This window comes from Nothobranchius furzeri, chromosome 16 (assembly GCF_043380555.1).
Source record: "Nothobranchius furzeri strain GRZ-AD chromosome 16, NfurGRZ-RIMD1, whole genome shotgun sequence".
Taxonomy (NCBI): domain Eukaryota; kingdom Metazoa; phylum Chordata; class Actinopteri; order Cyprinodontiformes; family Nothobranchiidae; genus Nothobranchius; species Nothobranchius furzeri.
The window spans coordinates 40,018,159-40,034,190 of record NC_091756.1 but is presented as its reverse complement, the minus strand read 5'-3'; the positions used below and the strand labels follow the sequence as shown (position 1 = coordinate 40,034,190).

The 16,032-nt window shown below is 42.3% G+C and overlaps 1 protein-coding gene and 1 long non-coding RNA gene across 7 annotated transcripts in view; one reads left to right on the top strand and one right to left on the bottom strand.

The window, feature by feature from the left end:
• LOC107387556 (adenosine kinase) overlaps positions 1 to 16,032 on the bottom strand; it is a 194,848-nt gene that overhangs the window by 98,223 nt on the left and 80,593 nt on the right. The gene's annotated exons all lie outside the window — the stretch shown is intronic.
• LOC107387560 (uncharacterized) lies at positions 12,412 to 13,121 on the top strand. The gene is made up of 3 exons (XR_001573206.3): positions 12,412 to 12,550; positions 12,850 to 12,903; positions 13,015 to 13,121. It is a non-coding gene; the product is annotated as an uncharacterized lncRNA (long non-coding RNA).

Below are 16,032 nucleotides of genomic sequence, written 5' to 3'. Positions count from 1 at the left end.
CCAAATATCCTCAAAAATGAACCTCTTTAGCCAAGATACATGAAATACTAGTCACTCTACTGTTTGGTTTATCGTGACGAGAGCCCTTCAGCAGGGGAAGAGAGCCAGCCTCAGCTTCCACCACTACCAATTTCTAAAATTTCAAAGTCCTTGACATTTCTAAGTGGTGCAGCCAAAATGAAAGGGACAGGGTGTGTAGTGCTGTATAGCAAATGCACAAATCATCTCTCGATAATGTACCTTCGGCACGGTATTTTTTTCCAGGCGGCTGGAGAATTCTCCTTTTCAAAGACAAAGAAAGAGAAATTTGGTGTTTTCACATGCCAGGCTGGTTGAAGAATATCAATTACCCAATATACACCCACACTTCTTAGAGCTTAGCTGCAACATGAAAAATTACCACTTAAGGGAAAAATAAACGTATAAAGCTAGTCTGAGGAGCAGGAGGTGGAAGGTTGGCTTCTAATTGCTGGAGGGGAGAGAAACGATGTTAGAGTAAACAAAGTCTGATCGATGGTGGGGATTATATCAGAAAGAGCCTTTGGCCTGTAGCCAAGATGAGCAAACACAGCGGTCTCTGTCTCTGCCACGGATGGAAAAAAATAACCAAGAAGAAAAAAATATAAATAAATATCTGGTGAGTTAAAAGCATTATATTTCACTAAGGTGGGGGTAGGGACAGAGAAAATGTGGTACCATGCCAAAGATGACATGTAGCCAACTATATCATGTCTTGGTTATTTGTATCAGACAGAAATGCCAGTAGATAAGAGAGCAGTGGTGTGATGGAAGGCTGTTCCAGCTGGAGGCTTAGCTTTAGGTTAGGCCACACTCCCACAGAGCTGCAAATGCTGCGTGCACGAAACCTCTCCATCACGACGCTTACGAGTTCAACGCACCGTTAGCCGGTCACGACTAGGGCAGAAATGTATTCTGCATCCTCCCTGCTTCAATGTGGCAATTGCAATTCACATAAGCCACTTTGGGAAATCTGCTGGAAGGAGTGAGGGAGAAAAAAGGTAAAGAGGTGAGAGGGGCTTACAAGTTAAAGGAGCCATTTAAACATGAAAGCTCGTCATCAGTCAGGGGCTTCTTCTTCTCCTTGTAAATGAGTTCACTCGGTTCCTTTTAAATCCTTATAAAGGCATTAAGGCTCAAAATAACACAATTCATTACCTCTGAAGCATGTTTAAATTGAAGATGTAATGTGAGGAAAGGCACTTCGGTCTTGGTTCCAAGGATCCTTCTTTAAAAAAGCAAGTCGGTATGTGCAAAATGTAAGCTATTCTGTCTAGGATGTCATTCAGCGTGAAAGGAGGCTAATGACTTTTGAATCCATTCAGCAGTGCACTTCAGTTTGTGATTTATATTAATGGCCCGTGTATTGCCTTCCCCACATCCAACAGAGCTGTGCTCTGCTAAATTTCACCACAATATTCTTGTCGATAAACAGGTGAGGACTTGAAGAAAGGGGCTGATTATATTTGCTAATCCCCAAAGAAATTAGGCGAGATTGATGAATGCGTGCATACACTCCACACAAAGCCTTGGGAGTCTCTAAAAGCTGTTACCATGGTGGTATCCCATTAGAATAACAAACATTTCCCCTGGATGTTTAACATCGCTTCCCAGTGAGCACAGCCCCCCTCCCTCTTTCTCCCTCTCCTTCTCTCGAGCACCTGCCTTCACATTTTCCACTTCTAAAATTCCACCAGCCGCTTGAAAAAAAAAAGAATTCAAGAAGAAGAAATGCAAGAGGAAGGATGAAATATGAAATGCAGTTACGAGAAAACTTGAGTGCCAAAAAAAGGACTTTTCTTCAAACCCGTAATAACTTTCCATGGGAATAGGGAGAAACTTAAAAAGAATAACACTTCCCCTTGATTTTCTACTCCTGCCACTTTTTTCCCCTTTTTTTAAAGCAGGCACTGAATTTCCTGGAGTGATAAGGGCTTAGCCAGTGTAATCCTCAGAGGGACCCTTCTCTGGCATGCTAGGAATCAAGAAACCTTTCCATCTCAGGCAAAAAGAAAACTTAAAAAAAAAGAAACACAGTAGGTGTGGAAACAAGAAGGAGAGGCAGCCAGTATGTCATCTCCCACACATGGCGGCACATGCAAATCAGCATGTGTGGAAAGAGCATCCGGACTCGCCTCAGCTGGAGATCAATGGAGAAATATTGATACGACAAAACAAACGGGGGCTTCCCTGACTCAAGACAACGGAGGCCAGTGCTCTAATTAGCCTCGTGTAAGGGAAAGGATTATGGGTGGGTGGGGGGATCATCATAAATGTTTCACAGAGATTGATTCATTATCAGTTTGCTTGACGAGCTGGGTGGCCCTTGTAAAACCTTGCACAAGTGGGGGCACCGTGACAGAACAGGATATATCACCTCGACCTTTCACTTCTGATGCTGAAGGCTGAAGTGCTGCAGGAACGCTGGTAGGAAGCAGGACAGCTCCTTGATAGGTGACAGAGCCACGGAAGACATTAATAATTCACAAACAGCTTCTCTGTCAGGATATGGGACGCTGTGGTGCACTTTTCAAAAAGTTCTGACACCCCAGGAGAGAGATAGCCAGCAAGTGTGAAGTATAAATATTACTTTGATCAACAATGTGATGAATTTACGGTTTTCGGTATAGAAGGTTAAAAAAAACATACAAGTAAACAAAAACTGCTTTAGCAGCTCGTCTCTTCTGCTGTAAATAAACAAGACTATTTCTTTCCTTTACAGAAACAACTGGGCACAAATTATCCAACATCCCCCCAAAACTAACCAGTCCATTAAAGAGGAGGCTGCAAGCTTTGCAGACACAGAGCTGCTGAAGATCACTGGCAGCCATTTAAGGAGCCGTGAGAAAGGCAGTTGAGCATCTCGGCTCCTCGCTGGGTGGTTTGTTACATGTGGCTGACACATTTGCATCTTCAAAGATGCACACAGACAAACTCAATATGTGTGTGAGAGAGTCTGGGCGGCATGTGGAAAACCCCCCGTCCTTCCTCTGAAGAGGTTTCCCCGAAAAGACTATACGTGACGTTTGGAGGCCCTTTATCTGTCAAGCGGTTGCTTCAGCAGTTGGGTTGTAAACAAGTTGCTTGGACTGGATGCACAAAATAAAATTATTTCATACAGTGCAGCTTCGCCTGCTCTGCGCCAAACCCCCGCCCTCCTCAAAAAAATAAAGAAAAAAGAAAAAAATGCAGGAAACAGAGAATCAGGAAGTATTACACAGCAACAAATATGACAGGAACAGTGCTGCACATCATTCGAGCTCCAGGAATCATTCACTCAGTGTCTCTTCCAATGAACAATGCAAGGCGAGTGTGCATTGTGCTGCAGAGCAGGAGACTGATCCTCTGAATTGGGGGTAAATTACAAAAGAGGCCTGTGCAAATTAGACATGATGGCTTCATAATACGTCTGAAGTGTCAGCTTCTTCAGAAACCTATCCCCAGGCTACACTCGCAGATCGAAGCTTTGAACTTCCAATTATTCCTGCCAAACTGCACCAATCACTGCTAGCATGACACAGCCCTGACTAAGTCCTTGGCAACAGCAGGGTTACCAACTTAAATGATGTCTTCATTACATGCTAAACACAAGCAACACCTTTGCTGGGACAACTTTTAAAAGGGCACTTTCAATTGAGCTGCTGGAAGAAGATTAATATCTCTGAAGTGCTTGTTGTGGTTTTAATCCTGAGAGACGATTAGTTGCAGAAGGAAGAAGAGGACCGGAGGGAAATGGCCATATTTCAAGAGGAACCATCCAGAGCTGTGATCCCTCCTGATATTCATTTTGGCGAGGAAATCCATTCGAGCGCCATCACAGTTCCATAAGATTACAGCACGGGGAGGGCTCGTAAAAGCACAACACACAAAACCCCAGCAGGATCTGGCACGTGTGCAACTGCTGAGCTATTTCATATTACAATACAACCTCTCTTACTCATGTATAATTCTGCTCACAAAGAAATAAATTACCTTTGCAATTTGGGACGACTTCCAAAGGTGCTGCTGGGTGCCGTTTGTCTGCAATATGTTGGGCGATCGTGTGCTGGCAAAGTGGAAGAAAACATTAAAACCCATGTGGGATGACCAGGTCAGACACCTCGGTTGACCACAGACAGTAAAATAATGTAAAAAAAGTAAAACAGAGCCCAAGGGAGAGGTAGACGAGGAAACAAATTAACTTCCTGTGGATATGGTGGAAGAGTTATTTAACCACAAGGCTGCGCAAAACAACTTGATTGATTGGTCAACGCATATCTAGTGATATATACATAAGATGTCTAGTTCAGATGCATCAATATTGTCTGTTGGAGTGTGCCTGCTACATAATTAATACACACTGACATGACATGGATATGATATGATATGACAAGAGTATCAGAGGCAAAGAGTTGAGAAAGAGCTGAAGCCCATGCATTTTTCATGAGCTGCGGAGCTCCCCATGCCAAAGTTCTAGACATGATGTTTCAGTTTCACAGGCGAAGAAAGGAGGCCGAGGGGGCCAGATATGTGCCTGCGTGAAAACAAATATGTAATCCAGAGGTGCTGATGTGCCCACGTCTTTGATCAAATGTCCTGAGGGGGACTTACAGAGTCAAAAGATAAGCCTTTTTACTTCCCTGAACATCTGATGGACAGAAGCATAGCTGCTGGTTGTTAATAAAACAAAAAACAGATTTCTTTAAGGGTAGTCTTTTTTTTAATCATTCCTTCTTATTGGTGAAGCTATAAATAGCTGTAGTTTCTGTGGGGGTAAAAATAAAACAACATAGATGAGGAGAGGAATTCATTTTGCGGCGTAGGACAGGGCCTCTGTGCTGAGAGAGCAAACAAGGGGTCATTCCTCCTCATTCAGAGGCATTACCACCCCACTGTCACTGCCAGTCTGTCCCCTCACCCATCACAGGAGCCCAGAGTGGGCTCGAGTCTCACCAGTAAATCACATTCTACGCACAAACGGCCCGGGCTGTGCAGCCTGTACTGTCTCTAATCCAATCAGTCCATCTCATGTGTCTCTACACATGCACGTCAACACACACGGCAGCACAGCTCCTCGGCACCTCAATCATGTACATTTCCGCTGTGTGTGATGAGACAAGAGTCGGTAATGCAAATCAGAAACCGGGATTTGCCTCGATAATTGGAGCTTTATCAGCTCATTAAGGAAAACAGGGAGGCATCGCTGAAACAAGCGTGCAATATTCCCATTAAATCCTCCAAAGGAGAGCGCATTCAAGTCTTTGGGAGGGGAGATAAAATCAGCTTTGAGTGATAAGGTTAGTATCTTCTCAGCTAAAGAATATATTTATATAAGATGAAGAGGCAATTTGACAGACTGAGCAGAGCGAACGCTCTCAGGTGGCCCTGATGGACAATCGTCTGCCTCTCAGCATAATACCGCCCAAACAAAATGGCACATTGTATTAAAAATTTGACAGATTTATTATTACGGCTGTTTAACCTCTCATAATCAAATCATTTAGGGGTTTCAAGGAGACTCTCTCTCTCTCAGAATCATTTTAAACTCTCACCATGTGGTGTGATGCTGTTTCCCCACACAGGAAACACTTCCTGTTTATGTCTAGCATCATTCAGAATCAAGGGCTCAGCAGGTATTAACCCCCAGAAACCCAAATTTAGAAAACAACTGCAAAATCTTTTTTTTAACCTTTCACATGTTGTTCTAGAAGGCCAGATAAACGGGCCTATTTACACATTTTAACAGCCAATAGTGTTGCAGAACTGAAAAATAGGACGTATTAGCAACATAAATGTGGTTTTAAAAAGAAAAAAAATGGGGAAGGTTTATTTTTGTAGACTTAAATCTGATGTTGTAATATTACAACCGTGGGTCTCTGGGGGTTAAAGACCAAGTTCACTGAGCAACCATTTTTTACGTGCTTTTAAAAAATATATATGTTTAGTATATTTGTTTATTTGAAGGGGACAATGCATATTCATGAACATATGAATGTAAATATGCCAGAATTAGCCCTAAAACTACTTTTCATCTGTAGTGCCTGGCAGGTTAAAAACTATATAAACATCAAGCTAATAACAACATCAAACATGCAATAGCAACAGCAACAACAAATTCTTGCATTAGCTGCCCATGGGAAATACAAACGCTCAGATTAGAAAAGCCAGTCAGATCTATGTCACGCTGCAAATTAACATTCATGGACTCATTCGTCTTGGCTCGCAACAGCTGTTGTTGTTGGTTTAGCGTCCAGCAAATGGCTGGTGGAAGCTAAGCCTTAGCATTAGCATCCCCGCAACATGGCAGAACTCCTTCAGGCTTGTGTTATTTGTGGAGATAAAACATCAACGTTGAAAAGCAAATATGTTCAGTAGCAGAGTCACACTGCTGTTAGCCAATCAGAGGACAGATGTCTGAGTGTCAGGAAATAAGACTCCTAATCCTGCTTTCCTCCGTCTAACTTCTAGTTCCTGAACCAGAGCTCCAGAGCTCTTTCCTCTCAGAAATCGACATGCAAGGCATTTTTTCATACTGGAGACCACAGCAAATTTGTTAAAAAAAAACAAGCGAACTTGGTGTTTAATAAACAAAAATAACATGAAGCGTTGAGATTTTTTTTTGTGCACTAGCAAAGAAATACAACTGAAGCAAACTTTTTAAAGTTGTTATATTGTGTGTAGAGAAAACAACAGAGCGCAACGTTTCTATCTCCAAGTCCAAACTGTACGTCTGAAACTCCCAACAGCTGAATGGCAGGATATGAAGTGATTTGTGTTAAAGTGAGTGGGCACCGCCGCATTAACCCCACAGTCGCTGCGTGAAAAGACAAGAAAGTGACACGCTGACATATTGTGTTCCGCGTACAGTAATCACTGCAGCTCAAAGTGCTCAGAGGTGAAATCTCAGCGTACGGCGTGGCGATGAACCAAGCATGTCATTGGACCCACCGGGAGAGGGACTGTCATTATCTACAGGACGCCGATGATTGAGTAACACCCTCTCTCAGCTGTGGAGGAAAAACAACCGAAAGCCTTCAGCGCGATCAATACGGTTTGAGCCGATGGAATGCAAATAGTGACTGTTCTGGCTGCATGACATGGGATGATACACCATTACTTATTCTGGCTCCATTCAATGTCATCATTAGCCTCTACAGTGGCAGATCCGCTCAATAAAGGGCATTATTTCCAAAAGGATAAGAGCTGCATTAATCCTTTTATGCTGCTTTCAGCAGGATAGACTCTCCCATAGCTAATATTAATGTGCTAGGTGTCAAGAGTGAGATGGCTAATCCTGATAACGCGGGATGTTCAGTCAACTTTGCAGATGGCTATCTGCCCTGCACCAGCTCCCCTAATAGGCACGGAAACAGGATGTGCTTTTAATGCTGCACTTCCTAAACGTCGTCTTCAAAGCAAATGATCATTTTCAACGGGGCTTTCTGAACTGAGCAGATAAGCCAGAGAACGGGGGAGGACAAAATAAAAACGATGCTCGTCTCAGAGAGGAAAAATAGCTTCCTGATATAGTTCTAGCTCCCTCTTTTAAAGCTGACACCTAGAACATACAGTTTATCAATTATACATGAAGCCAGAATCTGTCTTTCTGTTGGCAGCTTATTTGGATCTGGCCCGAGCCCTCTGAGTGGTGAAATGTGTCTCCGAGCCCCCATCCCTCCTGTCGTCTTTTTTTTCCCACTTGCAGCCTGTCCTTAAATCAATCCCTTTTTTAGGTCTGAATTTATTCCTCCTGTAACAAATCTGTCTTGGCAAATGATGTCACATAAGCAGCGAGAATGACAGCCTGATGTCTATGTGGGGAACATCAACCTTGCCACGGCAGCCTCCTCCCAAGGTGAGTAATCATGCCGAGGAGCAGTGCGGCGTGTGTGGATGCCAGCCAGAGTCCAAATAAACCCGGAGTCTGTTGCTCAAGATAAACAAACCAATTAGGGGGAAGGCATGTTATTCCTCAGCTGGTGGGATATTTGCTAGATGGAAAATAATCAATGCATTCTTATTTCCACAGTGTGATGCTGAAAAGTCCTGAGCAGAATAAAATCTAAGCAGAGGAAGAGAGTGAAATTATTCATAAGAAGAGGAAAATAATAATGGGACTAAACTAGCTACTAGTCATGTAATTAATCCATGCAGGCTCGGTGGAGAGCGGCGAGCACAGAGGGGAGGATTCATCATAGCTTTTTGCCCCTCGCTCCCAGGGATACATGCCCTTCTTGTGTGGATGAGTCAGCTTACATCTTCTGACAACTGCGAGCCAAGGGCTTTGTCAAAAGGAACCACAGTTATTGTTCTGATTGGTCTTCTCGCCACCCCCCCACCCCTCTTCCCCTGTTGTGTTTGGAGCGCAAAATGCTTTCAAATGTGATTGCGCCACCGCTTCTGAAAGTGAAGCACGCACACAGAGAACATCAAAAAAGAAAGATGCCTGCTTTTTATTTACCGAGGACGACCGTTTGGTACTTTGGCGCTCTCTCTGGCCTCCTCACCTCCAAACTGGAACAGGCAGGCATATCGGTGATTGAAGGGAGTGGCCCCATTGGCCGGCCAAAGCATTAGACAACTGGGCTCGTGGTGCATGACATTCAAGCCGGCCAGTAACGACAAACATGCCAATCAAAGCGTCTCCGGCCTCCCCATGACAGTGCATCTGGAGGACTTTGCCCAGTCGGGGTGATGTGCAGCTGCTCTGGCTGCTTCTCCACTCTGCCTCCTCGGGGAGGGGGGAGGGGGGGGGGGGGGGGGCTGGGCACCGGACTAACCGCTGGCACAAGAGTTTAGAGGCTCAAGGAATAAAGAAGGGAAAAAATAGTGACAACCAATGCCACACATGAAAAATAAATCACAGCCAGCTTGTTAGCATAGCAGAGGGATGGAAGAAAAGAAAGAGGAACGGGGGGTGGGGGGGAACTGGGTTAAGAGATTTAATGTGCAGCTGAAAATCTGACACTTGCCAGAGGCCCAAATGTTCCACTAGAGCAACGGCAGCCCTGTTGGCTAAGTCTTTTTAAAGCCCCCAAAGCTGCTTACAATATACACTTGAGAAACAATAGATAAGGTCACAGTAGCCCGTGTCTGAGTGGAACCATGTATGAAAAACACCGACTTCCTCATTGCATGTGCTCACCACTGACTCACCTAATGAAACAATGAAAAAAAAAACATACCCAAGTAACTAATATTAGTAATCTCTGGTGCTTTTTACCCTATAAGAATGAAGAAAACATGATTTCTGAGCAGCTTTTGATCACTGGTACTAAAAAAAGCTGTAAGAAAATCAAATCTAATACAAATGACAAATAGACCAAGAACTAGTTTTGGTTACAAGTTTCCAAAATGTTGTCATTAAAATAAGCATGACACATTATATGTTCATCACAGGAATCAGATGATGGTTTGGTAACACTGAAAATGGGAGGGAAAATTACTCATTCACCCTGTTTCAAAATGCAAATTACATCTGAGCTCTGTCTGAATTAAAGGTTGTTTAGATTATTATTCTAAGGAATGACTTCCAAGATCTAATAGATGCCATCACAATGAGGGTTTGTTGTAATTAACGGGATGCTTGCATTAGAGACGATTGTGTGTGAATATGACTGTTTTCATGCTTTAAAATCTGTGTTTACACCAGTGTTCTGCATAATTATACAGCGATGGTATGGGGCTCTGGTTTGGACACAAATACAAATCACAGAGGCAAAGATTCTATTAGCAGCTTGTCTCTGTAGGATATGAAGGTTAAATTAGCCTCCCAGCAGTCTAAACATGTCATCCGAAGACATCAAGTTGCTCTAATTAACAAAAGAAGACCCCAAACTGTTGGCCAGTCCAATGAAAAACAATAAAAATAAATAAATACACAATGCATAAGCATGTTGTTTGGAAGCATATCTGCTGCTGTACTAAAAAGGAGTGAATAAAACTGATTACAGAATGCAATGTCTCTGACAGATTATAGCTCAAAAACAATCCTCAAAAGTCATTATTCTTCTTCAAAAAAGCAAGAGGGAAAATTGACTGTCAGTTTACAGTGGATCAAGGCCAAGCTGGCAGAGGGAAGCTGTGCGCTGGCTTATAACAAACCATAAACAAATTACATCACAGTAAGCAGAAGAAGAAAAACCTTGGAAAAAGATACAATTCTGAGAAAGGCATCAACAGGGCACTTAGACCTCCTCCAGAGTCAAATTCAACCACTTTTTAAGGTATTCCAGCACCTTAATGAGGTGATAAGTAACATGATTTTAACAGTGTGTGCCTATAAAAGAGGCTATTGTATTTCAGCAGGTAATTTAGATTATTTAAAAAAAATGTGTTTAGCAAATTTGTGAGAAATACAAACACAAAGACAGATTTATAATTGAGAATAACGAGTTGATAAAAAAGCCATGAAAACATTCCCCCTACTTCCCACTGGAGGCATCAGTGGAGCGGAACGTTTTACTCGCGACTTTTGCTGTGTGCGGGTACATGCCGGGAGAATATCAGCAGCTTCTCTGCCGTGCTCCTCGCTGGACTCGCGAGGTTTCCCGCTGAAACTGTGTGTGATTTCCAGTCTAGCCCTATGTTGACTGCGGAAACTGACATCTCCCAGGAGCGGCTCGTGGCAAAAATAGAATCCGATCCTATCTTTATCTTTCTGGGATGTGCCTGCAAATTTCCATGTCAAGGCTGGTTTGAATCCCCACATAGACTATAATGGACTCTATTTGGAGCAGAGCCGTTCCGTGCCGCTGATGCTTCCGGTGCGAAGTAGGGGTATGACCTCTACATATGACCTCTACCTATCAGCATCGATATCGGTAATAGAAAGCCCATATCGGTCAGTCTCTACTTTCAAGGATTCCCTGCACATGACCCTCGTGTCTGTAAATGTAGTCTTGTAGGCCGACTCATAAACCTGCTAAGCTGACCCGAGTGGTACTGATCATTTGTGCAGAGAATATTCCAGAGATATGTATTAAGCAGAGGCTCTGCACTGACAATGTAACACCGTCTGACACTTAACTCTACTCACCATCTTTGCCCAGGAGACACGCCATCCTAAAACGTCTGCGGTTCCATCATGTGAATCTTAATCAGATACTTAGCCAGTAGAGCAGGTTGTTACTCTCCCTAGTGAGAGTATCAACACATGGCTATCAGGCACAATTCACAGCCGCAAAGTGGCTATTTATTTTCTGCTCAGCATTACTTGACAAATAATTACTCAGGCTATTCAATTAAGCCGTGGAACTCACACAAACGGCCACAAACTCCCACTGAAACATTATTCGGTGTTTTACAACTTCATGAATAAAGAGGCACACATATGCCGGAGGCTTTGAAGCAGAGGGAACGAGGGGACAAGGTGACGGCGAGCAGAAATACCATTAAAGTCTGAACTATTTCATCCAGCAGAAAGCAGGGGTTGCTGCTGGTGGAGCAGATGCACGCGGTAATCTAGGGGTGAGAGGACATGGTGTTTTCCCTGCTGCAGGAGAAAAACTGTTTTTAAGAGGTAATGTGGGTGTAGAGGGAGAAGTTGAAGCATGCTGGTAAAGCAGTACGGGTCTGGAAACCTACAAGAGTCCAGAAAATGTTCCAGTTATTAATTGTAAATAAAGCCTCCCGAAATAAAAACCCAGCTCGGCTCTGCCAGCTTTGTATTTCAACACGGAATTCTGACGAAGAAGAAAAGCAAACAAAGACACAAATCTGCACAAAAATAGAGCCTATCTGGTATGATGGGAACGTTTCCTCCTAACGGAACGATGTGAACTCTGACATCATGTAAACCTTCTTTATGAAAACAGTTCCAGACATTTTTATTTTTTCTTTGCAAAAACTTGATGTTTCAAGTTGAATGAATAAGTTGAGTAATCAGGTGTTTTATTGCCCTGATAAGCGTACAAAGCAGTGGCAGCTTGTCCATGGGGGGCGCTAGGACACCGCCCCACTAGTCTCGTGAAGAGGAAGCAGAAGATATGAATTGTAAAATATGAACAAATAAAACGTGAAAATTAAACTAGGCGATCTATACATCATACAGACTGCAAGTGCTGTGTTCAATCTGCATTAGTTTAAAAATGTTCTCTCACACTTTTACCACGGCAGAGTCATCTTGTGACGTCTTTCCTGTTTCTTTTGGGCGCAGCGATCTTTACTGTAGCTCTCACTGTAACTGGTGCATGCGTGCTGGATCATCCTCCAATACAAAGAAGAGGAGAGCCTTTGGGCACTGAGGTTTGTGACCGAAGCATGCGTAGAGGGCTGTAGTCTCAGACCAGAATGTTCACCAGGAACTCTGAGCCAATAGAATCGCTTGTTGTTGAGTTTTGTCAACAGGCTTTCATATTAACCAATCAGATGAGGACAACCCCCGGAAAATAATGGAATGTGGCATCTGAGACTTGTAAACACTCTCCAGCAGGTAAAAAGGCTTAAAACAGTCAAGAGCCAGCTCAGAGTGGCGTTGGCACATATAGGATTACACAAACCGTGTGGACTGTTTTACTATAACATGGATTATTATGACCATAAACCAGCAAAGGTAAAACTGAATTCATGCTTGTGACTTTATGAGTTATGCTTTGTTTTGCTGCTGCGTTGCTTCGTGAGTTTTGCAGGTATAGTAATGGTACTTATATTGTTGTAAAGAGGAGGGTCTGGGCTTTAATTTAAACAGCTGCTTCTGTGGATAAGATCATATTGCCTTATTGTTTCTGTAAAGAATGGGTCGTTTACATCTTACTTATGAACTATAAAATGTGAGATTCCATAGAAATATGAAATATCAATCTGATGGATCTTTGACTATTTTAACCAGAAGATCTGAACATTTTATTGCAGGATTAAGTGACACTTTGTATTGTGGCAGAATGGAATGACTGTTTCCACCTAAAGGTAATGTCCCCTCCCTCCTCATGAAGAACTAATCTCCTTGAGATATTGCTCAAGGCCTTTGATGCCTCTACATCTAAACTGTTTTAACTAGCTATTTGTCTCCCCCTACAGCACAAGAAAGAAGAAAGAAGACCAAGAACTCTATTAAATAATAATTAAATAACGTCGGTTAGTCCAAATAATCATGTGAAGCCTAATGTTCAATCAATCTGTGAAATGAGAATATTAATTACTTCATATTATAATCCTATGATGGTATTTTAATAAGTAATATAACTTTAAATGTTTACACTAGCCTGATCACACGTAATGCTAAAGTCACATTTCTTTTTTCTGATCCAATCAGAACCTTCCGGATTTGACACGAGGCGTGGTTTTGTTGGTGCTTGTATAATCCCCTTTTGTTGTCAAATTCTGATTCGACAGTAAATCAAAACATCCAAATTATAAAACTATGCCCCACGTCATCTTAACTTCAGTTCAAAGCATTCTAGAGAAGTTATCGGAGTGGAAAATCCGTAACTTTCCTCTTAAAGGTGAAAGAACCTAACGACAATCTGCATTAAATCTGTTGCATATTCCACCTGTTGCAGCGGTTCCTTCAGAATAAAAGCTGAACCATCACGACCCCTTCAGGGTCTCGCTGACGCCAATAAACTGTCGTGACCTGGGAGTAACTCAAGACTGGAGGGTCGGCAACCGCTGCATATCTACAGGCGTCGGTTCCAAGAGGGTCTAAGCTGGATCCCCGACATTCCGGATCTAAACGGGGACTTCCGTTGGGGTACGTAGACCGACAGATGGCGTCTCAATGTATGTTATAATCTCCAAACCAAAGCTCAGAGCGAAACACCCTCTCACTCCCACTCAGAACTAATAGTCTCTCCAGATTTGCTGGTTCTGAACATATTTCACACACACACACCATCCTCAGTCTTACTCCACCTTAGTTACATCATACACATAGTGTTTAAAGTTAGTCTTGTTTAAATTGTTTAGAAATAAATCTTCTTAAACTTTAAAACTTGACTCTCTCTCTCGCTCGTCTCTGGGTTAATACAAAGTGTTATCTAATCCCTGCAATAAAAAGTTCCGATCTTCTGGTTAAAGTAATAATCAAAGATCCACCAAACTGATTTCATATTTCCTATGGAATCTCACATTTTATGGGTCATTAGTTAAGATGTAACTAACAAATCTTTACAGTATTAACTCCAAGGAAAGAGAGTCAGGTTTAAAATAGTTAAGAAATGTATCTCTACATAATTTAAACAAGACTAACTTAAACACTCTGTGTACTGATGGAACTAAAGTGGAGTGAGACGTGGTGAATGATGATGGTGTGTGTGTGTGTGTGTAATGTTATTCAGAACCAGCGGATCCGGAGAAGCAGTTCGTTCTGAGTGGGAATGAATGTTTCGCTCTAAACTTTAGTAGGGGATTTATAACACATGAAACGCCATCTGTCGGTCTACGTACCCCAGGGGAACCTCCGATTAGATCCAGAATGCTGAGGTCCTCTTGGACCCTCTTTGGTACCGAAGCCGGTAGAAAAGCAGCGGTGCCGACCAAACTAGTCTTGGAATGCTTCCAGGTAATGACAGGTTATCACTGGCGTCTCCGAGACCCTGAAGGGGTCGTGAGGTTCAGCTTTTATTCTGAAGGAACCGTTGTAGTCAGGTGTAACTTGCAACAGATTTTATCCAGCTTGTCGAGGTTCTTTTGGCTGAAGAGGAAGTCCGGATGGCCTGTACGAGACTTCTCTAGAACGCTTTAACTAAAGAAAAGGTGGCGTGGGATAGTTTTTATAACTATCACATTTTGGTTTACTGGCGAATCAGAATTTGACATGAAAAAGAGGGTTTATACAGACACCACAGAAAACCAGGCCTTGCGCCAGAATGCGAAGGTTCCGATTGGGTCAGACAAAAGGAAATGTGTCATGTGGCTTTAGCAATGCGTGTCATTAGTGTCTAGTGCAAATGTCCAAGATTATAATTACTTGTAAAATACTACTGATCACAGGATTATAATATCAAGTAATAACATTGTTATTTCACAGATTGATTGAACATTGGGCTCACATTATTATTGGTAATAACAAAGTTGTTGATTATGTATTTATCAAAATAGTTCTTCCTCTTCATCTTGGTAACAAAGGTGAAGCAGTTCAGATGAACAGAGTGCATGAAAGACCTTGGCCACTATCTCATGTAGATTAGCCTGTCAGAGACTTTATGTCTCTGCTCGAGCAGACGCAGCAGATCGTGACCTTTAGGTCATAAACAGGACATTCATGACTCTACATTTCTGTGTGCTAATCTCGACGTGTATTTAGCGTTTTGCTGTTATTTTTTAGATATAGACACCTTTGACAGTAATTCTTGCAATGACTGGGAAGAAAACGGCTTCACCAGCATCAATTTAGACCAGGAAAGAACTCAAAGTCATTCATTCACTTCTTCACAATAAGTGGATTCACTTTGCCCTCAGAGAGGTATTTACATTGGCACAATCATTTCTCTCACTAATGTCGGGCCGGTGAGACTCACCCATTGTGCTCTGAATCACTGACTGGTGGTTGCGCACTTCCTTCACAAAATAAACGTTCCTTGTTGAGAAAACCAAGTGCCAAAAAAGAGCCCCGGTGTGGACTGGTTTGAGTTGTTTTGTTTGCGTGTTCTCCTTTTGGTTTTGCTCAGTAAGAAATAGGGAAAGTGCCATATTTATTTTGTCTCCAACAGCAGCTGAATCTCATCCTCCCTAAGCGTGACACTGAGATGTGTGTATTGGTTAGTCATGTGTTTTTTTCTATTCTTTTATAAAACAATTAAAAACAAAAAATAAAGTTTTGTTTGTTCGCTGTCTAGCCTCACTCTGTGAGGACAGCGTACGTTCACTACACAGGGCAAATTTCTACTTCACAAGTTGTGTCAAGAAAACTAAAATATCTCAAAAATTAAACCTCAGATCTGTTATATTTTGACATTTTGAAAGAGAGAAGAAGTAGCTGAAGAGTTGGATGTATAATGTGTGTATGGTATGTAAAAGTTGATCATTAAGCCTGAAAACTGATGCCAATATTTTCCAATATTTAATTTTAATGCAGCTGTTGGCTGATATCAATGG